The sequence below is a fragment of the Giraffa tippelskirchi genome, chromosome 10 (assembly GCF_054371585.1).
Source record: "Giraffa tippelskirchi isolate mGirTip1 chromosome 10, T2T-mGirTip1v1.2.pri, whole genome shotgun sequence".
In the NCBI taxonomy this organism is placed as follows: domain Eukaryota; kingdom Metazoa; phylum Chordata; class Mammalia; order Artiodactyla; family Giraffidae; genus Giraffa; species Giraffa tippelskirchi.
Genome location: NC_137284.1, coordinates 41,751,450 through 41,764,974, shown reverse-complemented (window position 1 = coordinate 41,764,974; position 13,525 = coordinate 41,751,450). Strand labels below are relative to the sequence as shown.

Genomic DNA, 13,525 nt, shown 5'->3' with positions numbered 1-13,525 from the left:
AAGTGAAATATTTATCCCCAAGCAAAAGCTTAGGAGAAGACTGGAAGTAGAACTGAGTTGCTGTTCAGTTGCTCTGTCGGGTCCATATCTTTGTGAACCCAAGGAATGCAGCATGCCAGTCTTCCCTGTCCTTCACCATCTCCCACAGTTTGCTCAAATTCATGTGCATTGAGTTGGTGATGCCATCCAACCATCTCATCCTTTGTCAATCCCTTCTCCTCCTGCCCTCAATCTTTCCCAGGATCAGGGTCTTGTTTTTTGTTTTTTTTTTTGCATAATGGTATATATTTAACTATGGTTATGATTAGTTATTAGAATTTTTTAATTAATTAATTTATTTTAATTGGAGGCTAACTACAATATTGTAGTGGTGTTTGCCGTACATTGACATGAATCAGCCATGGGTGTAGAGGGATCAGGGTCTTTTACAATGAGTCGGCTTTGGAATCAGGTGGCCAAAGTACTGGAGTTTCAGCTTCAGCATCAGTGCTGCAATGAATATTCAGGGTTGATTTCCTTTAGGATTGACTGGTTTCATGTCCTTGCAATTCAAGGGACTCTGAAGAGTCTTCTCAGGCACCACAGTTTGAAAGCATTGGTTCTTCAGTGCTCAGCCTTCTTTATGATCCAACTCTCACATCCATACATGACTACTAGAAAAACCACTGCTTTGACTAGAGAAAAGCCTGCGCACCCCTGTGCTGTAAGAAGCTGACGATCTCTCCAGTGACCCTGGACAGTATCACGAAGGTCCTGAATATGGTGCCACTGGACTGTATCCAGGAAGTGCAAGTGACCTGGACCTGACATCTATCCATCCTGGCCACGTTTGCTCCTCTCCTGGGTCAGACGAGCAACATGCAGAGACCCCGTCTCTCCAGAATTCACGGTCTGCCCTTTAGGAGCAGCAGCAGGAAGTTGTCCGATCTCCCCCTCAGTTTCTAAGCAGCACTGTCTCCAGTCTCTCTATCTGGACTCTCCCTCCTTGTCTGAACCTGCCTGGATCAGATGCTCAGGTGAGGGTGGACCGCTGCCTGGGAAACAATGAACACAACACTGGCATGTCAAGCACACTGGGTCCTTTGAGCTCTATCCTGAGCTGTGGTATCACTTCACCTCAGAAATCAAGGAGTAGGAGCAGAGACAACACACTAGAAATCTCTGGATGGGGCAGTTTGGATCCAGTGAGGGTGGGCATGGGTTCTTCCTTAGGAAGGGAAAGCTATGTCAGATGACTAAGAAAATAGGTAAGTGAAGAGGGCATTAAAGAAGGGACACCACCTCAGACACGAGCAATTTGAAAGAAAAGGTCTGAGAAATTCCCTGATGGTCCAGTGATTAAGAAAACACTAGTTAGTCCAAGGAATACACTAGTTAGTCCAAGGAATACAGGTTGGATCCCTGGTCTGGCAAGGTCCCACAGGCTGTGGAGCAACAAAACTCAGGCTCCACAACTGCCTGACTGGAGCCTGGGAGCTGTGACTACTTGCTTTCCTGAACAAGAAGTGACATTTTTCTTTTCTTCTTTTGTCTTGAAAGGGGCAGTTTTGTTATTTAAGTTGGAAGCAAGCTCTGAACGCTTTAGGTTTTAGGACATCAGATTAAAGCCAACATTGAGTATATGAAGTTTAAATTCTTTGTAAGCAAATTTCTTTGTCTTTTGAAAAGCACTCAGTCACTTTGATGACAGAAGGAACTGAGGCCATGAGGAGAGAAACAGAGGCTGTGCTAGTGTGGGTTCCATTCAGGGAGTCATGGAGATCGAGGGAGAGACAGACTGAGGTTCTGTGTGCGCTTCTGTCAGAATCAGCTAATAAAGTAACTCCGAAGTCATCCCAACACTTACCCTCCATTTTATCTTTAAGGGGCTTCCCAGGCAGTTCCGTGGTAAAGAATCCACCCGCCAATGCAGAAGATGCAGGAAACACGGGTTCAGCCACTAAGTTGGGAAGATCCCTTGGAGAACGAAATGGCAACCCTTTCCAGGATTCTTGTCTGGGAAATCCCAAGGGCAGACAAGCCCGGCGGGCTACAGTCCATGGCATAGCAACAAGTCAGACAGGACTGAGCACACTCACACTAATCTTTATGCTTCTCCATGTATTAATAATTTTAGTGTGATTGAAATCCTGGTTTATTTTAAACAAAAAAGGTGCTAAGGACTATTTTATTGTATTTCATCTTTTGTATAATAATTCAAACTCAAGGTGTATATAGTCACCATTACTGGGTTTGTTCTAAGGAGGTAAGCAAATAGGGAAATTAGAGTTCAAGACAGGACTTTGTCCAAAGGATTCATTTTTCCTGATGAGGGCAGAAGAAAGACTTTTTCTCTTACCCTCTCTTATTTCTTTCTTTAGTTTTCAGAAACATGGATTCAGACACACTGGGAGCCTTCCAGAAGGAACTCACCTGCTCCATCTGCATGAACTGCTTCCTGGACCCCGTCACCATAGACTGTGGGCACAGCTTCTGCCGTCCCTGTCTGAGCCTTTGCTGGGAAGAAGGCCAGACTCCAAGGAGCTGCCCTGAGTGTGGAGGAATAGCAGAGAGGCCTGATTTCAAAACCAGTATTGCCCTCAAGAAGCTGGCTTCTCTTGCCAGACAGGCCAGAGCCGGCCACGACCACAGCTCTGAGGAGCAGATCTGTGTGACACACCAGGAAGCCAAAGGCCTCTTCTGTGAGGCTGAGCAGAGCCTGCTGTGTGGGCCCTGCTCTGAACGCCCCGAGCACGCAGCTCACAGCCACAGTCCGATACACAGGGCTGCTGAGGAGTCCCGGGTAGGTGATGCTTCTAGAGCAGTTTGGAATCTAGAGGCTCCTAAGTCAGAGAGGAAGACGAGGATGCTATGACGGTGATGGGGTGGAGATAGTGGAGGTGGGATTTCTGAATGTGGATCCTCACATATGATGTGTCCTCTCAGTGTTGTTGCCCAATTGTCCACACGTGTGGCAATGCAGCATCGCGGGGTGGGTGACACCAGGGCCACAGGCTTCTGATGGGAGCTTGAGGCTTTCCTACTCGGGCTGTTGCAGTCCGAGTCTCAGTATCTTGGGAAATGGATTCCATTATCTGTAAAGTTCCCCCAGTTCTCTAGTATACAGTTCTATTCCTTGCTATTCAAATGTTGGCATCACATTAAATTAATGTCGAAAAATCTGACCACAGCATCCTAACTCAAGGTTTCTGTGTAACTAATAAATGCCTTTGCTCATGAATAAGTGGATTAAATTTATGGTGTCATCTTCTGTGTCACTAAATCCCATGGGTATTTCTCAGGAGAAACTCCTGAAGAGAATGAGCTCCTTATGGAAAATGAGAGAAGAAATACAAATCAGTCTGAATCAGGAAGCTAACACAACTCAGTCCTCTGAGGTAAGAATAAAAATGTTCCTATTTATTTGTATAAATATTGATATAATTTTAGCTTAGATTTTTTTAGGTCAGTGTAAGTTCCTGTTAAACGTCTCTTCCCTGGAAGAGTGGTTTCAAATGACTGATCAGTAATTGAAATTAGAACAGGCTAATATATGCTAGTTCAAAGAATGTTAGTATATTGGAAGACCAAGCCATGGAATGTATTCCAAGGCCACATTTTGAAGATTGGAATAAACCCTTTCAGACATGGAGTATAAGACACATTGCACTAAGTGTGACTGTAATGGAGGAGAGAGGAAGAGAGTTGTACCTAGAGGGAAAATGATGGCTCAGGCATAAAGAATCTGCCAGCAATGCAGGAGCCACAACAGACATGGCTTACATCGTGATTTGGGAAGATTCCCTGGAGGAGGAAATGGCAGCCCACCCCAGTATTCCTGCCTGGAGAATCCCATGGATAGAGGAGCCTGTTGAGCTTCAGTCCAAAAGGTCACAAAGAGTTGGACATGACTGAAGAGACTCAGCATGCAGGAAAAAAGCAAAGTTATACAAAATGTGGTTTACCTCATAAAAGAATATTTAGAAAAATCAGAGAAAGGAACAAGAGAAATACAAGACTCAGGTCAGAGAGGAAATAATTGATGGAATAAGAACCCTGAAGAATCCTCCTTGGGAGACAGCCTGGGATCCCTCAGATGACTTGATTTAAACAGGGAAAGAGATTAGGAATTCAGAGAAAGCATGGGCAATAAGGATCAGAAAATATTCAAGACTCTTTGATGCATGTGGTAGTTTTTCAGGAACTTCCTTGATGACACAAAGGAAATAATATTTGAAGTTTTCTTTTGAATGTGAACATAAGTAATGCTTTGTATCCCGTATCTCTGCAGGACTATGTGGCCTTAAGGAAGGTGATGATCAAGCTTGAATATCAGAGGATGCTTCTGTTTCTCCGGGAGGAAGAGCAACTGCATCTGGAAGCCCTGGAGAAAGAAGCCAAAGAGATTTGTGAACAACTCAAGGAGAGTGTGTTCAGAATGACTCAACAGGGAGAAAGTCTGAAAGAAATGTACAGAGAGCTGACTGAGATGTGCCACATGCCGGACACAGTGCTGCTCCAGGTGAGAAAGGCAGGTCCGTCCTCAGAGAGAAACACTCTTCTAGACAAGCTGCTGTGACACTGAAATGTTACCTATCCAGACAGATGATAACACAGTCAGCGAGATTCGGTGATCAGGGAAATGTTAATTTTCTTAGAGTAAATCTCAGTATTCAGGTCAGTTCAGTCGCTCAGTCGTGTCCGACTCTTTGCGACCCCATGAATCTCAGCATGCCAGGCCTCCCTGTCCATCACCAACTCCCAGAGTTTACCCAAACTCATGTCCATTGAGTCAGTGACGCCATCCAACTATCTCATCCTCTGTTGTCCCCTTCTCCTCCTGCCTTCAATCTTTCCCAACATTAAGGTCTTTTCAAACAGGTCAGCTCTTCCCATCAGGTGGCCAAAATATTGGAGTTTCTGCTTCAACATCAGTCCTTCCAATGAACACTCAGGACTGATCTCCTTTAGGATGGACTGGTTGGATCTCCTTGCAGTCCAAGGGACTCTCAAGAGTCTTCTCCAACACCACAGTTCAAAAGCATCAATTCTTCAGCTCTCATCTTTCTTTATAGTCCAACCCTCACATCCATACATGACTACTGGAATGACCATAGCCTTGACTAGACGGACTTTTGTTGACAAACTAATGTCCCTGCTTTTTAATATGCTGTCTAGGTTGGTCATAACTTTCCTTCCAAAGAGCAAGTGTCTTTTAATTTCATGGCTGCAATCACCATCTACAGTGATTTTGGAGCCCCCCAAAAATAAAGTCAGCCATTGTTTCCACTGTTTCCACATCTATCTGCCATGAAGTGATGGGACCAGATGCAATGATCTTAGTTTTCTGAATGTTGAGCTTTAAGCCAACTTTTTCACTCTCCTCTTTCACTTTCATCAAGAGGCTCTTTAGTTCTTCTTCACTATCTGCCATAAGGGCTGTGTCATCTGCATATCTGAGATTATTGATATTTCTCCCGGGAATCTTGATTCCAGCATGTGCTTCATCCAGCCCTGCATTTCTCATGATGTACTCTGCATATAAGTTAAATAAGTAGGGCAACAATATACAGCCTTGCCATTTGCTGGATCATCAAAAAAGCAAGAGAGTTCCAGAAAAACATCTATTTCTGCTTTATTGACTATGCCAAAGCCTTTGACTGTGTGGATCACAATAAACTGTGGAAAATTCTGAAAGAGATGGGAATACAGACCACCTGACCTGCCTCTTGAGAAACCTGTATGCAGGTCAGGAAGCAACAGTTAGAACTCGACATGGAACAACAGACTGGTTCCAAATAGGAAAAGGAATACGTCAAGGCTGTATATTGCCACGCTTCTTATTTAACTTATATGCAGAGTACCTCATGAGAAATCTCAGTATACATCCCCCTAAAACCTTGCCACTCTCTGTTATTGACAATTTCTGAAGCCACTGAGGTTCTTCTGGTCACATAGGCAAGATATTTAGAACTGGTATTAATTTTAATGCAATCTGTAATTCTTTTTATACACTTGTTTGGTTTACTTTAATCGTTACCATAAATGGTGAGATCACTTCTTGAAGACAGCAGTGGGCAGTTAGTGACACTGGAAAGCTAGATGTTGCTGCATCATGACACAGACACTTCCTGCCCCCTTTCCTTCTTTAATGAGACCTGAGGAATCCCATCATGATTGGTTTAGGCTCTGTTATGAAGATTGCTTCTGAGTGTTACTTAGAAGAGATTTAGAAAACAGTATCTTATTATGAAACAGGAATAGGAAAGGAGATGGAAAAGGACAGACTCTAGTGATTAACATGATCTTTTATTTTTTTCCTTTGCAGGGCTTGGAAAATGTGCTGGAAATGTGAGTATACACTAACAATTTTGATTTCTCAGACATTTTTCTCTTTTTAATGAAGAGGCCCACAGTTCTTCCTTGGGACCTTGGGGATTGATTTCATGTCCTCCTCCTTATCTAAATCACAGGATACAGAATCCTTTAGACATAATGCCATAGTATTCACAAATAACTAATACACATGCTCCTGTACACTTTGTCATCTCTAGACAACTTTACAACTAACATACACAGTGTAAAGTAAATGCTACATAAGTCATTCCCTGGTATGTGGCATTTTCAATTTTTATATTGTTGGAAGTTTCTGGAATTTTTTGTGAATGTTTTCCACTCAGAAAAAGGCAAAGGGGAAGGAAGTTTACACTGGGAATTTGGGACTGACTGGTGCACACTGTATATGAAATATAGTTAGAAGAGTAGCTTTGCATCTTCTATTATAAAATAAATGAATAAATAAACAAATAAATAGCCCAGAATGTACAGATTGAATCCATGTGTGAATCCACAGGTACAGAACCCTAGCATATGGATTACCAATACTGTCTTTTGGCTATTTTCTATTTTATTTCAGAGGAATTTCAAGGGCTTCTAACCCTTGTTCTCAGTAGTTTCCTTTTAATTTGACTGAAATCAAATATACCTGAGAATCTGCTGGCATTCTGGGCTTTGTTCCACCCACTCGATCCATTCTCTCCAGGCTCACTACCATGAAAATTAGTGAAGGGATTTTTCTAAGACATCACAGAGGAAGCACCTACCCTAGTGAACTGGAAGTTGAAACAGGCATAAAAGAGGCACACTCCCCACCATGAGAAGAGAGACTGTGATTTTGTCAATACTGAGTAGCAGTGACTCAGCCTGTTCCATCACAGCAAGCTCCCTGCAGACAGGACCTCACAGGGAGCAGCTTTCTGCTGCCCGCTTGGAAGTGAGACATTCATCATCAGGGCAGCCAGGCCGGGCCTGGGTCACTTTGCTGGACTGACAAGAGTAAACGTGTCTGGTCAGTGAGCACTTCCGTTTAGACACGGAATGCATCCTTGATGACTACTTTGTGAGTGAAGTCTCAAAGGTTTAGCCTGAATTTCTTGCTGTCTGTAAAATGCCCAGGATCTTTGAATTGATGGAATTGAGGAAGGGAATGAAGTTTAGTGAGTGCAAACCTGGAATATTGTCTGAGAAAAATGGAGAAAATGAAATATGATAAAATTTATATCTAGGAAAATATGTGGCAACATTTTTATATTCTGAAATCAATAGAGAATATTGTATATGCAAATCATCAAAAGTAGGAGAATCCTGAGAACATATCGGATCCTGGAGTGAAGTCTGCTGATTTGCAGTGCTCATGTGATTGGCACTTGGTCTTGACATGGAACTGATGTCCTTTGTCACAGGACAGAGTTGGCACAGATACAGAAGCCTCAGCTCATGAACCCAGAGCTTACTTCCTGGCCTGTCTCTGGATTCCTACACATGCTGAACAACTTCAGAGGTAACAGTCAGCCTTTTTGTGATCCGGACTTCATTTCATTAGACCTTCTTGGGAACAACTCTTCTTTCATTTTTGTTATATTTCTTTTTTCTTTTTTGGATATGAAGGTGGTGCATAAATTCCTGAAGTTGTTAACATCTTTTCTACCTGTATCGCTCAGTTCAGTTGATCAGTCTTGTCTGACTCTTTGCAATGCCATGGACTGCAGCACTGCAGGCTTCCATGTTCATCACCTACTCCAGGAGTTTACTCAAATTTATGTCCATTGAGTCGGTGGTGCCACCCAGCCATCTCATCCTCTGTCGTCCCCTTCTCCTCCCGCCTTCAGTCTTTCACAGCATCAGGGTCTTTTCAAATGAGTCAGTTCATCGCATCAGGTGCCAAACTATTGGAGTTTCAGCCTTAGCATCAGTCCTTCCGATGAATATTCAGGACTGATTTCCTCTAGGATGGACTGGTTGGATCTCCTTTCAGTCCAAGGGACTCTCAAGAGTCTTCTCCAACACCACAGTTCAAAAGCATCAATTCTTTCGTGCTCAGCTTTCTTTATAGTCCAACTGTCACATCCATACATAACGACTGGAAAAACCATAGCGTTGACTAGATGTATCTTTGTTAGGAAGGTAATGTCTCTGCTTTTTGAAATGCTGTCTAGGTTGGTCATAACTTTTCTTCCAAGGAGCAAGTATCTTCTAATTTCATGGCTGCAATCACCATCTGCAGTGATTTTGGAGCCCCTCAAAATAAAATCAGCCACTGTTTTCACTGTTTCCCCATCTATTTGCCATGAAGTGATGGGACCAGATGCCATGATCTTAGTTTTCTGAATGTTGAGTTTTAAGCCAACTTTTTCACTCTCTTCCTTCACTTTCTTTTTTTTTTTTTAATTTTATTTTTATTTATTTATTTTTTTCTTCCTTCACTTTCATCAAGAGGCTCTTTAGTTCTTCTCTGCTTTCTGCCATAAGTGTGATGTCATCTGCATATCTGAGGTTATTTCTATTTCTCCCAGCAGTCTTAATTCCAGCTTGTGCTTCATCCAGTCCAGCATTTCTCATGATGTACTCTGAATTTAAGTTAGACAAGCAGGGTGATAATATACAGCCTTGTCTTATGCCTTTCCCGATTTGGAAGCAGTCTGTTGTTCCATGTCCAGTTCTAACTGTTGCTTCTTGACCTGCATGCAGATTTCTCAGGAGACAGGTCAGGTGGTCTGGTATCCTCATCTCTTGAAGAATTTTCCACAGTTTGTTGTGATCCACACAGTCAAAGGCTTTGGTGTAATCAATGAAGCAGAAGTAGAGGTTTTTCTGGAACTCTCTTGTTTTTTCAGTGATCCAGCAGATATTGACAATTTGATCTCTGCTTCCTCTGCCTTTTCTAAATGCAGCTTGAACATCTGGAGGTTCAGGATTCATGTACTGTTGAAGGCTGGCATGAAAAATTGTGAGCCTTAATTTGCTAGTGTGTGAGATGAGTGCAGTTGTGCAGTAGTTTGAGCATTCTTTGGCATTGTCTTTCTTTGGGATTGGAATGAAAACTGACCTTTTCCAGTCCTGTTACCACTGCTGATTTTTCCAAATTTGCTGACATATTGAGTGCAGCACTTTCACTGCATCATCTTTAGGATTTAAATAGCTCAACTGGAAGTCCATAACCTCTACTAACTTTGTTTGTTCATAGTGATGCTTCCTAAGGCCCACTTGACTTCAAATTCCAGAATGTCTGTCTCTAGGTTAGTGATCACACCATTGTGGTTACCTGGGTCATGAAGATCTTTTTTGTATAGTTCTTCTGTGTATTCTTGCCACCTCTTCTTAACATCTTCTACTTCTGTTCGGTCTCTATCATTTCTGTCCTTTATTGTGCCCATCTTTGTATGAAATGTTCCCTTGGTATCTCTAATTTTCTTGAAGAGATCTCTAGTCTTTCCTATTATATTTTTTTCCTCTATTTCTTTGCATTGGTCACTGAAGAAGGCTTTCTTGTCTCTCTTTGCTATTCTTTGGAACTCTACATTCAGATGGGTATATATTTCCTTTTCTCCTTTGCCTGTAGCTACTCTTCTTTTCACCGTTAATTATAAGGCCTCCTTAGACAACAATATGCCTTTTCGGGTTTCTTTTTCTTGGGAATGGTCTTTTTCACTGCCTCATGTACAATGTAATGAACCTCTGTCCATAGTTCTTCAGGCATTCTCTCTATCAGATCTAATCCCCTGAATCTATTTGTCACTCCCACTGTATAATCATAAGGAATTTGATTTAGGTCATACCTGAATGGTCTAGTGATCTTCCCTAATTTCTTCAATTTAACCTGAATTTGACAATAAGGAGATCATGGTCTGAGCCACAGTCAGCTCCTGGTCTTGTTTTTGCTGACTGTATAAAGCTTCTCCATCATTGGTTGCAAAGAATATAATCAATCTGATTTCAGTATTGACCATCTGGTGATCCATGTGTAGGGTCTTCTCATGTGTTGTTGGAAGAGTGTGTTTGCTATGACCAGTGCGTTCTCTTGGCAAAACTCTATTAGCCTTTGCCCTGCTTCATTCTGTACTCCAAGGGCAAGTTTGCCCATTACTCCAGGTATGCCTTGACTTCCTACTTTTGCATTCTAGTCCCCTATAATGAAAGGACATCTTTTTTGGGTGTTTGTTCTAGAAGGTCTTATAGGTCTTCATAGAACTGTTCAGCTTCAGTTTCTTCAGCATTACTGGTTGAGGCATAGACTTGGATTACTGTGATATTGAATGTTTTGCCTTGGAAATGAACAGATCATTCTGTCGTTTCTGAGACTGCATCCGAGTACTGCATTTTGGACTCTTTTGTTGCCTCTATAGTCAGATTATAAACACCAAGTCTGATGTTTGCCACCTGTAATTTCCTGAAAATGCAAGACAAAATATATGTATATATATATATATGTATATATACACACACATATTTAAATATATCTGACACAGGATGTGAAAAGGAGAGCGACCAGGTTGTTACTGTGATCATAAAGAGACGGAATATTTAGTTTCGTGAGTGACCAGCAATATGTTGTTTACTCAGTTTATTTCACTCTTGAGCTTAAATCCATCATTGCTGCTTTTAACTTACTGTATGGGCTTCCCTGGTGGCTCAGATGATAAAGAGTCTGCCTGCAATGCAGGAACCCAGGTTCGAGCCCTGGGTCGGGAAGATCCCTCGAGAAAGGAATGGCAATCCACTCCAGTATTCTTGCCTGGAGAATTCCATGGACAGAGGAGCATGGCGGGCTACATACAGTCCACGGGGTCGCAAAGAGTCAAACAGGACTGAGAGACTAACACTTTCACTTTCACTTCATTATAACTACACTTATTACACATTGTACAAAGAATATTTATTATTTGTAAAATTTGGAATAAATAACAGAAAAACTGAAATGGGCTTTGGCAAAAGAATTGTAATGCTCTCAATCTCACAACAACTGTAAGGCAAGGGATGCATGAACATCATTGGCCAGAACATCCTTTTTGAAGCTTCCAAATTATTCATAGATGGATTTCTATCAATTCTTTTGACCTTTGAAAATGTAATAGGTAGAGATTATACCGGAGAAGGCAATGGCACCCCACTCCAGTACTCTTGCCTGGAAAATCCCATGGGTGGAGGAGCCTGGTAGGCTGTAGACCCATGAGGTCGCTAGGAGTCGGACATGACTGAGCGACTTCACTTTCACTTTTCCCTTTCATGCACTGAAGAAGGAAATGGCAACCCACTCCAGTATTCTTGCCTGGAGAATCCCAGGGACGGCGGAGCCTGGTGGGCTGCCGTCTATGGGGTCGCACAGAGTCGGACACGACTGAAGCGACTTAGCAGCAGCAGAGATTATACCCCCATAAATATCCACGTGAGAACAAAGTGCCATCTGCAGTTTCCATAGTATTAAGTAAAAAGGACACAAGAAAAGTTATTTAATATAAGAAAAATGAATGCTTTTAGGTGAGTCCTAAAATAAACTTTGAAGACACTGACGTTAAGTCAGACTTCACCCAGTTCATGATATATGTCTTTTAAAATTTTCTCTTTGATTTGATGTACTTCTGTGTGCCACAGAGATAGTAATAACTTTTATTCTTCAGAGAAGAATCACTCTAACTCCTTTTGCTGTCTTTGTTTTGATTTCCTTGGAGGAGGAAAATTAAAAATCTTATTGTGTAGAGAGCCTCTGCCTCTCAGAGACATGGAAATTCAACTGGCTAACACAATTTTTACTCTTTCTGCAGTGAATAATATTCCGACTCAGACAACAACAGTTCACCACGTGATCCTCGATGATGCAAGTGTGCTGTTTGAGGATGACCACCCCGGCGCGTCCAGACAGCCCCGGGGTGGGCCGTGTGCTGTGTCCTGGGGAGCTCGGGCCTTCACCTCCGGGAGGCATTACTGGGAGCTGGATGTGGCACAGTCCTCCAGCTGGGTTCTGGGGGTCTCTAAGAGCATCCTCACAAGTGATACCAGTATCAGTATTGGTGCTGAAGAAGCATTTTTTCTGTGTGAACAGTCAGTATATTCTGTCCATCACCTCCCCACCCTGAGTTCAGTTTATGAAAAGGCCTCCGGGTAGGATTGGAGTGTTTCTGGATTATGACAATGGAACTGTGAGCTTCTATGATGTTTTCAGAAGTTCCCTCATATGTAGTTTCCCTCCATCGCCCTTCTCCTCCCCTCTGATACCTTTCCTGTGCCTTAAATCTCCATGAATTGTCCATTTCTCAGACCGTTTATTGGAGCTTCTTCTCTGGGGATATTGCTGCCCTTCACTTCATGTGAGGCCACAGGATACCTGACTGTGTCCAAGCACATTCTTATTTAATGTAACATAGTGACTGTATGTTTACAAAATGGCATAAATGTGTTGCATGTAGAAATCTGTTAATTAAATTTTTAATAAACATTTATTATGGAGAATTTCATTGAATATAGTGAATTGCTTTTCTTTTTAAAATAAGGATTATATTAAACTAAAGTTTATGGACCATAAAGGTCACTATCTTTAAACTACGAAATCAATGGCTTTTAGAAATATACAAAATTGTGAAACCAGGACTATCTCGTTGCGGGACATATCAGTGACCTCCAAAAGGAACCAATGTCCATTAACATTTACACACACTCAGCATATGCCATCTCATCACACTCTTCAGCAAGGTTTTCTCAAGTTAGTAGGTATTTTTACTACTTGAGGGAAAAGGAGTTCAGACAGTTCTTATCTTATTTCATATTATTGTTACATTCCCACTCTCCGTGCAGTACTCAGAACACATAGAAGTGTTAGGTGAATCAGTGAAAAAACACATGAATTAAAGAATTCATATAGACAAATATTATTCCTCCATTGACAAAATTTTCCAAAAGATAGCTAACATAATAGACGTAAAGTACTAGGGATAAAGTCAAGAGTAGAGAGGAAACTGAGCTGCAGATTCACAGCTTAAGGAAATCCCATTATGTTGAGGTTACAAATATCTACTTCATAAGTCTGTTTTATAATGTTGATTTTGAGATTTCCATAAGTCAATCAGTCTCTTTTTGACTTATCTCAAAACCCTATACTCTGTTTATCTCATTTTATCTCTGGATCCTCTCTGTGACCCTCTGTCCTTCAGTTCACAGAAGCCCATTCTGTGTGGTATGGAATCCAAGGCCTTTCCTTTCAGCCACTTCCCTTTTC

At 41.8% G+C, this 13,525-nt stretch overlaps 1 pseudogene; it reads left to right on the top strand.

The window, feature by feature from the left end:
• Window positions 1–2,366: 2,366 nt before the first annotated feature.
• LOC145522436 (tripartite motif-containing protein 64B-like) lies at window positions 2,367–12,554 on the top strand (annotated as a pseudogene).
• The last annotated feature ends 971 nt before the right edge of the window (window positions 12,555–13,525 follow it).